The 18076-nt window shown below is 46.7% G+C and overlaps 1 protein-coding gene across 1 annotated transcript in view; it reads right to left on the reverse strand.

Annotated features, from left to right (window-relative positions):
• The window catches only part of GRIN2B (glutamate ionotropic receptor NMDA type subunit 2B), a 221483-nt gene extending 209550 nt beyond the window's left edge, over window positions 1-11933 (reverse strand). The window contains exons 1-2 of the mRNA XM_014882568.2: window positions 11835-11933; window positions 10616-11059 (exon numbers count right to left, since the gene is read on the reverse strand). The gene's annotated coding sequence lies outside the window, so the exon portion shown is untranslated. The remainder of the gene's footprint in view (window positions 1-10615; window positions 11060-11834) is intronic.
• Between the last annotated feature and the right edge of the window lie 6143 nt (window positions 11934-18076).

Genomic DNA, 18076 nt, shown 5'->3' on the forward strand with positions numbered 1-18076 from the left:
TTCCAAACTGGGTGGTGAAAAAGTAATAATTTCATACACTTCTCGTCTTTTCTAGCTCCCAACCCAGTACATCCTTAAAATGCATACACACAGACCAAAAAAGAGATAATTAAAAGCTTTTAGAAAGCTCATCTATGTAGGCTACCTTTGTAGTCAATAGGGATTAGCTTTTCTAGAGGGCAAGCCATAGCACATCCATGGGGCCTCTGCTCTACATTGCCCTTCAAAGAACCTGGTCTTTCTCCACTGACTCCCTGGAGTTCTTCGGGAAACAAGTCTCCTCCCACAGCCAGCGTTCACTTCTGGAAAAGCTCCCCTTTCCATATAAAAGTCTAACATCTCACCAAGCTCATAAAAGCAAATGGATAATGAATGATGAGAGGGGATATACCGAGGGATACGAACTGCAGGAATGAAAATCCCAAGTGATTCTACAGATCTGGAGACAATTGCAAAGAGCTACCAGCACCTTATAGGAAACGATAAAAATTTTCATTGGAGCAGTAACTCTGGTTTCCTGTCACAGAGTCCACAGTTCTGATCCCTCATCCTTCGTTTAACAGCACTTGCTTGAGGATCAGGTCTTTGTTTCCTGGGAATTCACCTCCTCTTGTCACTTTATTCCCCATCTGGAACCAGCACTGGAGCTCAATGCTAAATGAAACGTTTTGTTGTCATGTCACTGTGATAAAACAAATGCATCCAAAGCAGAACAAGAACAAACCTGCACTGACTAATTTGGAGGAAGAATTAGCTCCCATGTCTCCCATGTCTCAGAGGACTCCACTGCCTCTGGGCTACAGAGCCTGTGCCTCCATTTCTTTCATTCTGAAATCATTTCTCTTTTTGTAAGTAATTACTTTATATTGGGCCAAAGAAGCAAACTACCTCCACAGCCCAGTCCTTAGAGCACTCCCTCTCCAACACAATGAATAGGCATTTATATAAAGTAGAACAGTTCCAACTGGAAAAGTTCCAACTGAGAAAGCATTACTGCAGAGGACCCAGTAGTCTGAGCCCTCATCTTGGCTAGGACAGCCTCAGGGACAAGTCCCCACTTCGAAGTATGCAGAATAAGGATGCATCACACCAAACCTTGTCAGTTTTTTACCCATCAGGCTGCTAGCTATTCTTTTCTCTACTTTTTTATGAAAACACAAACACTCTACTTAAGCTCAATGCAGAACTAGCAAAATCTCTAAAATTACACTTTTTTTTTGTAGGGCAGTTAACCTATTTCCAAACCTCTTCTGTTAAAAACAATCATCTTCTCTAATGTCAAAAGCTGAAGTCAAGAATCAATCTGTCCTAACAAAAAACTTCTTAACAAACAAAAAAAGCCCCATACAAAACTATTAAGGCAAAGCATGTCATTAAACAACACTCATCTCCTATGCATCTCCTGGTTTCTGAAAGTTATTATGCCCTCCAGAAAAAAGAAAGAAAAAAGGCCATTGCACAGAAAGGTTTGCTCATGTATGATACTGTCTGTGACATCCAGCTGCTGCTTCAGAGAGCTCCAAGGTACAGACACTCCATTCCTGAAAAGTTCTGAGTCCTGAAGTTCAGAGAGCCTTGGAGCCCCTTTACTCTACATAGAAATGGTGCAAATTAAAAATGGTTAATGCACGCTCCTTGTCTCTCTCTCTGAATCTCTGGTTTGAAAATTCACAAACTTTCAAGCCAGGTGTTCAAAGAGCTTTCTGCAAGAGCCACGGTTATCTTTCAAGGCAGACTATTTTTCTAAGCTACTTAATTTTTGTCTCCTCCTGTTCAGGGTACCAGTGCCCCACCACTTAAAGAAATTATTATAGTATCTTTTCTGAGATTCTATTTATACTTTCATGGCATTTACCACTGTTACTTTCAAACTGAGTCTTAAAAGCTTCCTTCTAGAAAGACTGCACTGCAGACCATATCCATGCTGATCTTATACTTTGACTTTCAACATTTCAGGACACTATCTATATAATTTCAATTATATATGATAGTCACCTTTTGAGTAATAAATTAGAGGGCAATTTCAAGTTGCACCAAAAACGTGGAGAGCTGAAAATGAGAGACTATGAGAACAGATTATGTCATTCTGTCGCTTTCATTAGACTCTCCCTTGGGGATTGTCAACCTCTGATGTTTCAGCTTGCCTCTGCCGAAACACACGTCTGACAGGAGGGAATCTCCCCTGAGATACTTAGGCCACTGACTACAGCAGCCAGCAATAATAGAGAATTATAGAGGAGGAGAGAGAGGGGTGCAGAGATATGCAGATCCTTCCTGCATGCTTTTCCATACGTATGCCTATGTGCAAGGCGCGAGTTAGCACATTCTAGTGCATTTCCTCGGCCACAATGCACTTCAAATGCATTTCTAAGCAAAGCCTTGTGACAGAAATTCCCCAGCAATCCAGCTGTGTACAACTAAACAACATCCTGCTTTACCTGGCACAAAGAGCAGCGACCTTTTCTCCATCCTCCTCCTGGAGCAGGTGGCAGCATCCTGACACCTTTCCATGCAGCAGTAGAGGCATTCTTCTCAGTGGAGGGGCTTCAAAACCACTGCTGCAAAGAGTTGGGATTGCCCTTGGCTTTAGGATCCTAGCAGTTCTTCTGCAATGCATTTCCAGGTGGTATTGATTTAGGACTTTCACATTTCAAACAGGCACTGTCTATCTCCAGTACCTCATTTCCAGCTGTGAGTAGCAGAAGTCTCATGTAACACAGAGAAACCACAGCCCCTTGTTACGACAGACTTCAATCCCTATCCTACTCCTACCCCACTATATCTTGTTCATGGCCCACAGCCAGAGGTAACAACACAGGACCACTGCAATCTTAAGTTAACCATGAGGCTATTATGCCTATCACCTGAAAACAATTATCTGTTCATTAGGCAATCAGCTGTAATGTGGGACACTTGCACTAGTAAATTATCATCAGGTTGGTGACACCAGATTTTATCTGCCTCAGCTGGCTTCAAGCAGCCATCTCACCTCGTAGTCTGTTTTGAAGTAGTGAATTTAGTAGTTTTACATTTGTTTCCTTTTGAAAAATCCTCCATATTCTTCAGAGGTCATACGTGCAAGAAACTATATTCATATGAGAGAGTTGTATATATTATCTCCCAACAGTGCATGGCAACCCTAAGAGATTAGGTGAAGAAGCTAAATAAAAATATGAAATCCAAGTATATAATAAGAGATAATTGTGTCATTTCTTCCATTTGAGTCTGAGTGTGTCCTTGACACCTGTATAGAAAATTCTTGATTCCCACAAAAAACACCAGAGTTCGGGATGGTTACTCTCTTTTAAAATAGTGTAATCCAGCAGCAGGGCTGCACCACAGTCACCATTTCTGCTGAGGCACAGGAGGATTTACACTGGCATAGGCCTTAGGCCACCTAGCATGTTCCCAATGCTGGCCAAACTCACGATTTCAAAACAGCCCTTTCAGCCATCTCAGCTACTGGCAGGGGAATCTCTACTGACCCGAGGTAGGAAGATCCCTCATAGAAACCACTGCCAGAGCTGTTCATCCAAACCCCAAGCAGGCACAGGAAGCTCCTCCAACTCAGAGCACAAAGAGATGTGACTGATGTGAAGGCTGGCTAGTGAAGCAATGATCCTTAGAAACCACAATGCTCATGGCTGCCCATATCCCTTTATATCTTCTGGAAGCAGCAAAGAGGGGTAAACAGAAGGTATTTTTAAACTCCATCTCATCTTGCAAGACAGAAGAATGACACCGTGCAATAGCAAAGTAGGAATTTTCACATTGTTCAGTGTGTGAAGGTAAACCTCCCCTCCCCTTGCAGTATCAGGTTTTGGCACAGTAGCTATTCAGATGCTGTGATAGTATAAAGCCTTGAAAGCAGTGGCTACAGACAGGTGAGGATTCTGAAAGAGACATGGTCTCAATCTAAACAGCCCAACTTATCCCAGGATTCAAGAACTCTGCTTGCAAATGCTAAAGCATCATTCACACAGGACGTTCGTAAGCCTCTTCTGCCTGATTTCTATTCTGCAACTCTTGCCAGTCCCCTGGACAGCATGAGCTGTCACAACCTACCAGAGGTTTTGTAAACCAGGCATCTTTGGGGAGCTCCTGATACGTGCAAGCTGTGCCACCAGTCGACACCATCACTTTGACTCCTACAGGTACCATATGAGATTGTTGCACAGAGCCAAACCCAATCAGGCTCCTCCAATGGGACAGTGTCTCCCTCCCGAACACAGGACAAATCAACCTCATTATCTTTCTTCCAAAGTTGTTTGGTTAGGCATGCAAATATCATGATCTGAGCTTCACTGGAGACAGACTTTACTAGATACAAAATCCTGATAGTTCAGCACCTACATCTAGCTCTAAATATTGTCAGTCGCAGCTAATCTGCCAAATTTATCAGCTCCTCTACTGTCACTAAAACATTAGTGCAGTAAACATTTAATTTGATGTTTAATCTGTATTCTCCCTGCTTCATCTTAAAGTAATTTATTTCCTGATCTGTCCTCTGTGACTAATGAGAATAATTGGCCCCTGTCTTCTTTCTGTAATAGTCTTTTATGCATTTGCAGACAGCTAAGGATCCACCCACTGTTGTCTTTTCTCCAGACTGAGCTTCCCAGGGTCTCTCTCATTCTTTCTTTACAGGTCTTGTTTCCTCTGCTCTGTGATCGTTGTCTTAGCTCACTCCCGCACACTCCCCCCAGTCGTTCCCTCTCTTAGAAGTGCTGCCCTCAAACAGAACATAGTTACCTAAGCAGAGCTAAACCACATCTGTAAATAGGCTCTAGACAGATCACGATTTTGAACAAACGAGGGTTTTATGTGCCCAGCTCACACATGGGCTGGGCAGTGGGTGTGGAGGAGGATGGTGGCAGCTACACTGCTTCATTTCTTGATCTTGGTTGAAAATCCAGACTGGAAGTACAGTAAGCAAGAACTGTTCCCATAACTAAACAGCTACACGCAGACAAAGTAGTGTAGGCTGACTGCTACCTTGAGAAGCAATTTAAGAGTTTGTCACATGGACAGTTAATTGGAGGTGAGCTCCTACAACCCCAACATGCCAGGGGTGTGCAGGAGTGACAGAATACTATCCCACAGATTATTCAGGCCAGATAACCTGGTGGCCCTGTACCTGTTTTAGTGGAGGAGCCATCAGTACAGATAAGCCACCAAACATGAAGATTAAATTCACATTTTTTCCTTTAGAGTGTTTCTTTCCTATAAATGTTTCAGCACAGCCTTGCACACCAATGTTAGTAATACTGTACGTGCTTTGGCAATACAGAAACGTCTTCAGTATTCAGAGCTAGCAACCTAACCTTTTACCTGAGCCACTTTCAGTGACTCTTTTTAGTTCTGAAGCTTCCTTGTGGATGGGGTTTGAGGCGTAAGGGGTGACTGCTGCAGAGATCTCAGGCTAGTATCCCTTTCACTTTGAGCCAATTAGCACTCTCATTCAAACTTTCTTTTTCCCCAGGTCTTTAATCAATTCATCTATATTGATATTGATCTAGATTATATATATATAGATATAAAATATGGTCTCCAATTACTTGTGTTAGAAAGGGAAGAGAACCACCCAGCATACTTTGCAGTCTAAAAACACCAGCTGTATTGGGAAGAATGAGCTGGCAGTGAGTCTCAGAATACATCCTTTCACTCTTCCCTTTTTTATTGACCCTGCGTACAGAAAAATAAAAGTATTTTTATTCTTATCACCAGCATATTCAATGTATATTTAAAAATTTTATAAGGAGAAGTCTGTCCCTTCTCCTGCCCAGAGTCAGTGTTCTCTTCTGTTTCCAAGAAAACACTGAATAAAAGGCAGCCTTGCCTCAAGAGGTCCAAATTAGCCATAGTTTGAACTGAATTTGAATTTGCACAGTTTGCACACTGCCACACATTTGTTTCTGAGTGCACAGAGAGGGGATTTTTTTCTCTGCAGTGACCTCAGGCACATGGAGGTACGCTGCTTGGTTTGCACAGATCACCACTCTGCATTTGGTCAACTTTTATGCACACCAGTTCACACTTCCATGTATAATTCTAGTTGGGAGCTTATGGATGCAGCTTAAGGAAGCAACGAGCTCCTGAACAATAAAGGATGGGTTTGCTTGGATTTTTTTTTCCCAACATGAAAAGTAGCTTTAACATTTAACCTGGTCATATCAATCTCCTAGCTCCCAGGCACCATGGCACTGATTTTGCCAGAACGAGCACCAGTCCATACCTGTCAGGAACTTTCTTTCCTGTCTTTAGATAAACAGACAAGCAAGAAGGATCTGTCAGAGAGATGGTGGGAGCCCCCTTTGTGGTTGGAGAAACGGGTTTTTAGTTCCTGTTACAAGGCACTTTGCGGAAGCAGAAACACAAAACTCGTAAGAAGGGACAAGGCAGCAGTAGCAGGTGGGCCATGCTTAGCTTCAAGTATCTTATTTTCCTCTGATTCCCCTTCTACATATATCAGTGCTGTGATCTTCAAACTGCCATTTCATTTTACGCAGGGAGGTACCCAAGGCAGCAGCGAGTCTGTCTGACTGCAGCAAAGTGACAATTAATAAGTTGACTCACTTTGGTGTAAAGAGTTCTTGTGGATGGGTGGACAGAGGACAGGTCAGGGTAATAGCAGATAATCATAGCAGATGATCAGCCGTGCTTCTCCCAACCACTTTATGCTTTTCTCTCAAGTATAAATAAATATCAAAGAAAGCTAATCACGGGATTGCAGAAGACTCAGGCAGGCCTAGCGCCCTGATGTCAGGCAGAATGGATACTACGAGCATTCCATGGTGGATTAGGCAATCACAACACACTGAGCCATCTTGCTCAGAAAGATCATCTAGTCCATCTTTCCTATTAACTAATCCATTTTCTTGTGATTAATTGCAGCTTACATAAAGAAAATTTTAAATTTAAAAAACCCTCTGCGTGTTCTTCAGCTGCAAGGAAGCTTTCTTTCACCACTGCCCACCACGCTGCTGAGTACAGGCAGTGTAGAGCTGCAGCCCCTCTAAAGGCCAAGAAGATTAAATCTCTAGGAACCAGTCCTCAGTCTGGACTATCTCACAGGCAGCTTTTTTGCATACTAAGGATGGGAATGTGGAATGGAGCCCATTGCAGATACAAGCAGTGCTATCCGTACAGTGCTCCCACCCTCTGCCAGCTTGGGGAATGAAAAAACAGCACCAGGAATCAAATCCAGACCTCCCACATGGTACTGCAGAGAGACCAATTCCTGGTGCCAACCCAGGCAATGTGAGTCCAATGTGGGAATCCAAGCGCAGCTCCACAGCTACGGCACCGCAAGCGAGGTCCACCTGCCCTCTTCCAAACCAAGCCCAAGAAACAGCCCCAGCAAGATGAAATATAGATCAATTCCATCACCTTTCTCCCCTGTAGGTTAGGGTTTGGGGATCAGGTGCTGGTTCATAGGTTGATAGACTTCTTACACAGAGAGAGTTGGTAATCCAAAATGAGGATAATACAAATCAAAGCATCAGTTATTAGATGGGGATGGCAGCTTGGGATTTTTGCCCCTGTTCTGTGTTTTCCACCTCTCCGTGATCTCTTGCATGATGTTCTGGCATGTACAAATGCAACGCAGAACTCAGCCAGCAATGCTGGTATCCTGAGACCCTTGCCCAGAACAGGATGGCTGGGTGCCACTGCTGACACCTTCCTTTGCTCAGCAATGGCTTCACTGGCACAGGGATCTCAAGAGGCACCAGGACTGACACAGGCTGAACTGGCTGGTGCAGCAGGTGTGTGCCAACAGATCCGAGCCCAGGGTCCCTGGGAAGAGGAGCTGTGGCTTTGACCATGCTTCCTTCCTTTTGTCTGCTAGATCTGCCCATGTGTAACAACGGCTGAGCCAAGGAGAAGTAGAAGCAGATCTCACCATCCCCTGGCTGTGTCCTGACTCTGCCCTCAACCTGTTCCATCGTGTCCCAACCCTCTGAGACCTCCACCAAGGACTGGGAGACAAGCTGGTGTGGTGAGGGACCAAAGAAAAGCAGGATATGCAGAGGTGACAAGAGCTGCTGCTTTGGGGCGGCGTGGGTGAGCAGTTGAAAATTGCCCATACCCACACCTCCCTTCTTGCAGAGCACCCTGCACCCACGAACAAACTGCTGCTCTCTACAGAGCTACAGCTAGGGCACACCAGGTCACCCAACACAGCAGAGTCCTGTGCCCCTGGCCTTGGGGGGTGGGACAGCACTAGCACCCCATGAGCTGGGGGTGTTGCATCCCCAGCCCCTCCTGCCCTACCCAAGGAGCAGCTCAGGAGGGATCTGCTGCCTCCACACACCGTTTGCAAAGCGTGAGGTAGCTGTGCTTGATGGTGGGAAAAGCAATGTTAGTGGGCATCTCCTTTTGCCAATACTGGAGCTTGCAGAGGAGATAAGGAAAAGTCGCAGGTAAAGGTAGAAGCCAGAGAGACCGGGCAGTAAAGAGGAGTGAGGATGTGCACCGATGCTCCTGGCTGCCACGGCTGAGCATCAAAGCTTTAAGACCCCTCCCCAAGTGCCACCTGCCCTGCTCCACCTCCGCATGAGCCTGGCCCGGTCATGGCTAGGAAGGGCTGTGGCAGGGATGCGGCACCCGCTCGGGCCGGGTGCCCTGCTGGCAGGGCAGGCAGCGTTCCGGCAGGGCTGGGCAGAGCTCTCTAGGGGAGCCGGCAGCCTGGCCCCGCTGCTGACAGCTGCCACCCTGGCCAGGAGCCCGGGAAAACCTTCCCCTCTGCCCTCCGATGTGCCTGCAACACCCAGAGTAGGGGGCAGAGGGGCAGGGACTGAGCCCACCCTCCCCTTTCCGTGCATCCTCCCCCGAGGGTTTGTGCTTTTAGGGACTTTCAGGGGTAAGCGATGGCGGAGGAGGGGGCTACAATCCCCCACCAGTGCGGTGCTGGGGTCCTGGGAAAATCCAGGGGCTGCGAGGCCTGAGAAATTCCTTCGGAAAACGGGGGAGAGGCTCCCACACGCCCTCCTCTCCTCACAGGTAAACTTTCTACTCCCACTTGCGGCGAGGGAGAGCTCAGGCAGGGAGGATCCAGGCGCGGATACCCTGGGAAGCCTTAGATATTTATAGAAGCACAGCCAGAATATGTCAGGAAAGGTGGCTCTCAACCTCTTCACGCGGAACCGCTCCCGGTTTTTAACAATAGGCCGACAAAACCCCCTCAGCAATGTGGCAAGGAGCTACTGGAAGCATGCAGGCAAAGGAGGTGGTAGGAAAGGCGCGCCCCCGCCTCGGCATGCTCCGGATGCACCAAGGGCTGAGAGTGCCTCAAGGCTGGCTCACCCCGCAGCAGGACTGGAGGGTGACCCCCCCCTTCTTCCTCCCTCTGCTGTGGGGTGCGCCTCCCGCTCCTCCTGCCGCCCCCCACCCACTGACAGGCTTCCGCTGGGGAAGGGAGAGGCGGCTGGGAGGGGGAGCCTGGGCGGGGGGCTGGCGATGCGGGTAAGGGTGCCGGGGTCCGCCCCGGGGGGGCTGTGCAGCTCCTCACCCCTGCCCGCGTCTCTCCCGGCGCGGGGGCGCGCTGACCCACGCGTGACGGGCGAAGCGGCGCGGCGGGCACGGGCTGAGGCTTAAAATAACCCCGAGACGTTCAACACCTTGTGCCCGGCGCTCCCGCACCCCGCGGCGGCTCCGCTCCCTTTGTCTTGCCACCATCTTACGGAAAGACTCACATGTCACGTTACGGTCGGGATGCACCGGTATCTCTCGCGTATCTACAGCCGAGCGGCACGATGGCCATTTTGCATCCCTCCCGAGTGGGCTGGGGAAGGGGCTGCCGGCGCGGGGACACGGGGTGCAAGGCGCGGTGGATGGGGAGGGAGAAGGATGGGGCGAGGCGGAGAGGGGCCACGATGCCCGCTGATAGCACCAGGGGGACGGGGATAAATTAAAACACGTGAAGTTGCCTGAATACAGCGCCTCGTAGGTTCAGGCTAAGTCGCTTGACGTGCTTGGACTTAAAATAGCCCTCCACCTCCACGCAAGCAGGCGCACTCGCCCCGCGCTGGGCGGGCTCCTGCCGCGGTGCCAGGGGCGGCCCCGGCCACTCCCCGGCCCCGGCCCCCGCGTTAGGCCGCTCACCATCGAGCCGGCGTGGGTTTTCAGTAATGCACCACCCTCCGCGGCAACAAGCGGCTTTCTACGTCCTGTTGTTCCTGACGAGCTCTGCTTTCACATCAAAGCATGGCAAGGAGCCGCTGGACCAGTGAAAAGGAGGAGGCAATTTGCGGGTGGATGGATGAAAATTATTTTCGTTTTCACCCCTTTCCAAAGCCGTGTTCCTCCTCCCGTGTCTCCCCTGACCCCACCTGCCCACCACCCCCTCCAAAAAAAATAAAAAATCACAGGGGACTTTCCCCCAATTCACAACGTGGTACCTAACTCAAACCCTTTCGCCTTCTCTTCATGTTCTATTTGATGAGCCAAGAGGGAATCAACATGTCTGGTGAATGTTGGGGGTTTTTTTCCCCTGTATCTGCTTCTAAAAGCAGCATCTCTAAACCTTTTGTTCTACCGTGAATGATCTTCCCTGGGCAAACCCGTATACAAAAATCAGCTGCAAGCAAAACCACAGAAACAGGAATTTCCCTACCTTGGTTTGTAGAAGCAGAACCTCTAGACGGACAGATCAAGGGAGAGAGCATGTTGGGAATGTCCAGTCTCCTCTTCTTGCTTGCATATCCACGTAAGAAGAATAAGGGTCGGGGGCAAACGTGGGGGAATGAGTTAAAAAACAATCCTATTTGGCTGTAAAAAAAATAGAGGTTTCTTTGTGGCAATCTTGCGTCTTGAAGCGGTGCAAATTCAAAAGCTGGAGAGAATCACTTCAGAGGATATTCAGCGCGAGTGGTGAGGATCGTCAAATGGAGGTTCCAGAGTAAGCATTCCTTTCGCCTTTTTAATGATTATTCTTATAATTATTCTCTCTCTTTTTTTTTTTTTTCCTGGAGCCCTAGTGGAGAAGGTTTTGTTTAATGCAACTGGAGGTCGGTGCCGTTCTTCTGTGAAGCATGATTATCCTCAAAGCGTCCCCTTCCTGAAGGGAAAAATAAGCATCAATTTTGTATTAGAAGGATCTGAAGGGGATAGAAAACGCTCCCCAACAAAGACATTAATATATTGAGAAGAAAGGAAGGCAAAACGCATTTCCCAATAGTGCACACAAGCGAAATTAAAAAAAAAAAATTTAAAAAAAAAAAAAAAAACAGCTGGCACGAGTCTATAAATAATTCAGATACGGGCTGACTACACCATTCCCGGGATAGGCATGCATACGAGACGGGAAAGCGGGCGCGATGTGAATCGCGGAGAGAAAGCGACTCCCCCCCCCCCGCGGCCCCCTCCCCATGCACGCACAGCATTTCGCCCACCCCCGGGCCCAGCCCCCGAGGGCTGGCGAGGGCCGTGCCCACCCCTCTGCAGTGCTGCCGGCACCGCTGCCCGCCGCGCTCGGCTCCGCGGGCAGCGCGGGGCGCACACACGCACACGCACCGCCACGGGGGCGGGGGGCACGGGGGCTGCTCCACCTGCCACGGGCCGCCGCCTCCTTCGCCCCCGGCAACACAACCCTCGGCTCTCCGGGCTTTGCTTGGGCGCTTTTTTGTTGATTTTTTTTTTTTTTTTTCCTTGAGGTGGGTGGATGGCTGGGAGTGTCCCCACCACCACCTCCTCCAGCACAGCCGGACAGGGCTCACAGCTATGCAGGCATTTATTTAATGAAGCCGTATTTATTTATTTCTTTTTCCCTCCTTTCTCGCTCGGTAAAAGATTCACACTTAGAGCTGTCATAAAATCCAGACCCACATACATACCGGCAAATCCTGCTTCAAACACTCGGGCTGCTCTGAGTAGCTACTGCCCCCCTCTCTGCCTGCAAGGCTGATCCGCCTCAGACATGCTCAACTTCTTCATTCTCTTCTCTGGTACTGCCCGGGTGGGAGATGCGGGGCGGGGAGGGGGAAGTGCTCAGAGCATCACCCTAAAAATACATTTAAAAAAAAAATTCTCTGCAATATAAAAGCTCCGAGAATCCTTGCCGGAGGTGGGGAAGCATGGGAAGGTGAATTAATAAAGCAGCTTAATAATTAATAATAATTAAATATACCCGCGGAAAATGGTGGGGAGGGGGAAATATCGAGGGGCGGGGAAGCTGTGCGAGGGAGCAGTGGAGGAAACGGGGGGGAGAAGACGAGGAGGAAGGGCAGTACGGGCAATGGGAGACCAAGCCCTGCCCGCCGCCGGGGGAAGCGGGTCTCGGCCTCCGGCTCCGGGGAGCCCCGTGGGCGGGCGGCACCTGTGCCGGTGCCGGTACCGCGGCCGGGCCGGGCCGAGCCGCCGCCGCAGCCCCGCGGGGACCGCCCGGGGCTCCCTGCGGCCGGCACCCTCTCCGACCGCGACCCGCATGGCTGGAAGGAACCGAGAGGAGGAATGCTTTAAAAAAATATAATAACAGTAACCATAAAATAGTAATAATGAGAAGAAAGGAAAGGCACCCAGCCAGCAGGCAGGCAGCAGAATTGGATCCGAAGGAAAAGAAAGCAGTGAGAGCAAAGATAACGCTAATATCCAAATTGGATACTCCACAATTAAGCCCGGTGCTTTAATTGCTATTCTCAGAGCCCCTTGGAAGCTAAGAAACGTGAAATCAGCTTGAACAGAAAGGAACACGTGTCGTCATCCTCATGCTGCCCTGCCCATGGATGCCTGCACCCTTGCTGCCCGTGGTGCTCTCAGCCTCACTGCGGCAGGGCAATCCACTCTGTTGTCACAGATGCGTGCCTGTCCCCTCCTGTGCCATGGGTGGCCTGAGGACAGCGTGCCCACCTACCCTTCTCGGCATCGGTGAATGGCCCTAGGGCACGTCTTGCCCCCGACCAGGAAAAGTCAGTGGGTAACAAAGCAGACCCCTTCTAGGTGGAAGTGTAGTCACTCTAGGGTTGCAAACGCCCATCCTGCCAATGTCTGAGTCTTGGTAAGAGATTTGGAAGAGCTCAGATGGTCCTTGGTGACCCCCTAGAAACAAGAGCACTGAGGAAAGCCCTCCCCATGCTTCCCTGGCAGCTACACTTGCCCTGCAGGAAATCAGACCCCAGGCCGAACATCACATGCTCTGCTTCAGTGCGGATGCAGACTGCATTGTCCAGCCTTTGCAGCCCTCTCACGGAAAGAAAGGCCCCTCCAGGGAATACACAGTTGCTTGGACCTACCTCTCATGCCCTATGTCCAGGAGCAATGAGGATCATGCTGCTCAAAAGACAGGCAAGGAGGGCTGTATCCCACATGCCAAAGAATCGTACTCCAGCAAGCAAACACTCAATGCTGGACCTTTGTTGCAGGTATGTATTTGCAGGGCAAAACATGCATATGGCCAAGGTTTCTGAGGGAGAAAGCCTCCCAAAAGAACCACAGCAGCTGTGGACTCTCTCTTAAGCCCCAGGTCCTGTCTCAGTTTGTACCTCAGAATCGATCTGCATGGTCCAAATAAAGTTTGCTGGTCTGTAGGGAAGGTTATGGACAGCAATGTGGCTGTAGCACTGTGTGCATATATATCAATATGCCATCTGGAGCTTGAATGAATTTCTGTTGCCATGTATAGTGTGTGTACAGTGATATTTTTCATGTAGCTGCAGTGACCACAAGCAATACCAGTCCGTGCTCGAGCTCTTAGACAAAAGCAGACACCAATATTTTCATTTTGACAGCCTGGATCTTCCTGAGGGTGCTGGTAAGGGCTGTTCTCCCGTTAAAAAGATTTTCCTAACATTTTTAGGCACACTTTAAAAAAGTGACTATGATATTTTGCATTCTAATTTCAGTAAAAATGGAAGACATATTAGCCAAAGCCTAAAGTAATCTGAAATTATCTCAGAACAGTTGGAGGAAAGAACTGTAGAGTGATACTTACATACAGAAGCTGCTAATAGCTGAAGAGATTAGTCATTTGACTTTGCCATTCGTTTCACTGATAATAGTGATACAGGAATAGCAGATATGATTTGGCCAAAGGATGTTTTTTCCTTTCTGTATGGCAAGAAGGGATACACTATGACTCTGCAAGTCCTCCTGCATTCTTCTGGATTAAACAAGCGGACAAGGAACTTGACAAAAAGAGAGGGAGTGGTTTTCATCCAGCATATTACTTAGAAACACAAAATGGAGGGTTAAGAAGTATTTCTGACAAGGAGCTGCAATCATTTTAAACAAGTCAGCAATATTTAACGTCATAATTCTTTATGATCTTAGATGATGAAGGAATTCATCAACTATTTTTCTTTATAAAACTACACAACTCCACAGTTACATGGTCCATGAAAGCCTTGTTTACTTTTAAGGATGAGACTAGTTGCCTTTCTACTTGATAGATGTCTATGTACATCTTACATAAACATAATACATACGTATATTTATAATTCTTTCTTAAATAAATCATAAAATCTAAGTTCCCTATACTGATTAGGGGCCTGAGTGTCCAATTCAGCACTTTTTTTCAGACAAAATGCGTGCGTTCCCCTTGACCAAAGAAATCAAGCTCAATGTCAAGTTTGAAATCAGGCACATAAAAATGCCAATTGCTTCAGAATTATCTTCTCAAGATTTTGCACAGCATCTAACCCCCAAATTATTTTTATATTAAGATGTAATAGTTATTGTAAATAAAGTGTGTGGAGATTGGCTCCAAATAAAAAATGCTGCAAAATCTGCAGCAGCACAGTACTGTGGCTGGGTTTACTCTCACTAGCTGGGGTAGGCTTTTCTCCAATCACCTATGATGAATGAACTGCATAAAATGAAACAAATAGCATCTCTGATAGGAAACGGTTTTTTCAAACATCTCTTCAATTCAAAAACACTTATATGTTATTTGTAAGACAAATTGAGGGATTTATTTTAAACAGGTCATGTTTATATAAATTAAGAGTATATTATTTTTTCCTGCCTAAGAATGTGAATGGAAGTTCTAATATCAGAAGCAACCAGGGCTGGATGTGGCAGTTTTGATGTTGGAGAGCATGCAATCCAGCAGAGCCATTCTGTCACAACTGAACAGCCTCTGCCAGCACTGAGAGGGACCAAAGGCCCTACAGCAGCTTTGACCCTTAGTAAATGCCCCACTGACTTAATAAAATCAGAGCCTATTGCCAGGGCTCTAGGTAGATGGAGTCTGCAGCCAAAGGAAAAGACTGCCACTTCATAGATCCTCTGTTCAAACACAGACACGCTTCCATTAGTAGAAGAAAAGCCATGTCTATGGAAAATAATTTCTTATAATCAATGAAATGGATCAATTGTGGATAATTCACACCATAAAAAGGTTTTTCATAGTAGCGTTCCTTTGGGTGTTTGCACATGGGCTGCAGAGCATGGTGACCAGGACTCCAGCTGCTTTTATACAGTGCTCTGTGCCCTGCTCTACTCAGCCAGTCTGATTACAAAGTGGCTGAATACATCTATGCCCATGTCCTGGTGTTCAGACCAGGCCTATGTCAGTTTTGGAAGATCACCATAACATTGCCAACACAGGTCCACAAACAAGGATGCCATGTCATGATGCATAAAGAACAGCATGGAAGAAACTTTAGCAGCTAATTAAAGGGAAAGCAAATGGAGAAACAAGCATACAAACCTGACAATGGCACAACCACCTGGCTGAAGGACTCAGCTAAATTTTGGCATGAAACCTGTTTTCCTTTATTTTGCACATGGCTCGGGACAAAGAGATGCTAGAACAAGATTGAGCCAGAAGCCACTGGGTGGGGAGACCTCATCAGTCTTTTGCAAGGACACCTGGGCACAAGGAGACTGATCACTTTGTTTGCTACTCAGAGGATACTCATCCTGCCAGCAGCCTGGCAGAAGGGAACTGTGAACACTGTTGAAGTTGCTTTGAAGTGTTACACATGTTGTCTCAGCTGTCATACCAGGACACTTAGCTGTGCTCTCATCATTTTACATTGCAATAATTGCAGCATCCCCTACTGTCTCTGCCATGGTCAGTCTGCCCCCAGAAATCCTAACAACTAGCAGACTGGTTTTTTGTCATGCAGAATCAAAAACAATGTGAAGTAGATTAAAGGAGAAATAGCTTTCTGTGTCTTTATAGAGTTGTTTTATTCTTTTGAGTATGGAATGTCAGGCTCACCAAAATTGGTTTTCCTGGATGGTCATTTATGTATGAAATACAGGCACATTAAACTAAGAAACTGTGGAGTTTGTTCTTTCAAATGGAAATGTGTTATTTTTGAATTGCAGAAGTACAGACAGGATTTCAAACTGACACTGTCACTTTTCTAAGATGATACATGGCTCTTCTACCTATAGCACACTCAGACTGAAGAACCTATCTGTCAAAAGGCACCACATCTATCTAATAATAAATAGTAATTATCATCAAATGCTGTACTGTATTTCATCAAAGCATGGCACAAACATTAGCCATAGACGCCATCCCTTTTACCCTGCCATTCAGAAGCAGAATGGAAGGGCTGTAGCACTCACTGCCTTGCATCACTCTGAGGAAGATGTCTTTCTTCTCCACCTGTGGGGTGCAGAGATCGTTCTAGTGGCTGGAGAATTGCCCCATCTCACTGGTCTTAACAAGATACAGTTTCCTGACACACTTGAATGAATGGGAAACCACAACCCTCCCGGCAGTCATCTCCATCCTGTTCCAACCCTAACAAGACAAACAGATTATCTAGGGTTTTTTTCCTAAAATCAACTTTCTGGTTGATGAAAATCTTATTGGTTCTCTCCAGATTCAAGTGATGACTCTCTTGACTGGAAGAGCTGCAAAATGGATTAGGCGGATTGCCTTCATGGTTTAAAGGAAACTGAAAAACCGCTTTCAGTAAAAGATAAAGTGTGGCTTTTGCCAGCTTATCGTGATGAAAAGCTAAAGAAGAGTTGCTTCAGGAAAGTACCTGCATTCACCTATTCTCCATACAGGGCATACAGCAGCCAGAAAAATCACCCTTATGTCTGAAAGCTGTCTTTAATGTTCTAGCAGACAATCCATCAGAGCATTCAAAACTAAATTAAAATCCCAAGGAGGAATAGGGGATTTAATTCTAGGATTAAGCTTTGAAGTTGCTCCCAGGAAATAAATTATTATTGGATGAGAACCAACACACCAATTATCTAGTTTACTGCTCATGCTACTGAGAGCTGCTGCAAACACCCTCAGGGATCCGCTTCACCTAGATGGTCTCATCTTTAACACAATATCCATATAAAGGCAAAAGCTCTATTAGTCACATGCCAAAAAACTTCCCAGCCCCCAGTATTAAAAGGGAAACTGCCCACTACAAATATACAGGGCAATAAGTTTCAGCCACTTAAGTTTCCTGGCTTTTACCTTTTAACTTGCTTTGTTGTAGATAATAGAATCGTTAATTACATGCCACTTCTTTGCTCAGTGTGTTACAGTTGGGTCAAGGTTCTACAGTATTGGTGCTATAGTAAGTAAGCACATTTCTTTTTCTTACACAGAAGGCCTAGATGCTAGTGAAGTGGCTGGTAAGCCCTACTCCATTTCAATGGGACATTCGCAGCTTTTTACTTGCTATTCCACAGATTTCTTAACAATACCTCAACTTCACTTATGCAGCTTCAAATCCTTACTGCTTGTTCAATGGACATTGCTAAAACATATACCACCTCCTATGAAAAGAATAAGTAAAGTTAAATAGCTCCAAGACTGATAAAAGCATCTGGAGCAAAAAAGAGTACAGAGAGACATCAGTGCTGATAATTCACTCGAACTAAATGCTACCAGTTAATCAGTGCTATTATAAACTCACTTGGAACATTAAGTTACTGTGGGTAAAAAATAAATCCTTCAATCTTAAAAATGCACGTGTCATCACTGAGGCCAAATCTAACAGCAGCAGTGTACACAAATACTCGGTTTTCTCCTAAAGAATGTATTTTTTGTTTAAACACCTTATGACATAAAAATACTGTCACCAAAGCATCACTACTATTTTCCTCTCAAACACATGGCTCCTGTCTTTCTTTAAGGATTCTTTCCAGTCCTTAACACAGGGGAACAATG

This window comes from Sturnus vulgaris, chromosome 5 (assembly GCF_052056855.1).
Source record: "Sturnus vulgaris isolate bStuVul1 chromosome 5, bStuVul1.hap1, whole genome shotgun sequence".
In the NCBI taxonomy this organism is placed as follows: Eukaryota; Metazoa; Chordata; class Aves; order Passeriformes; family Sturnidae; genus Sturnus; species Sturnus vulgaris.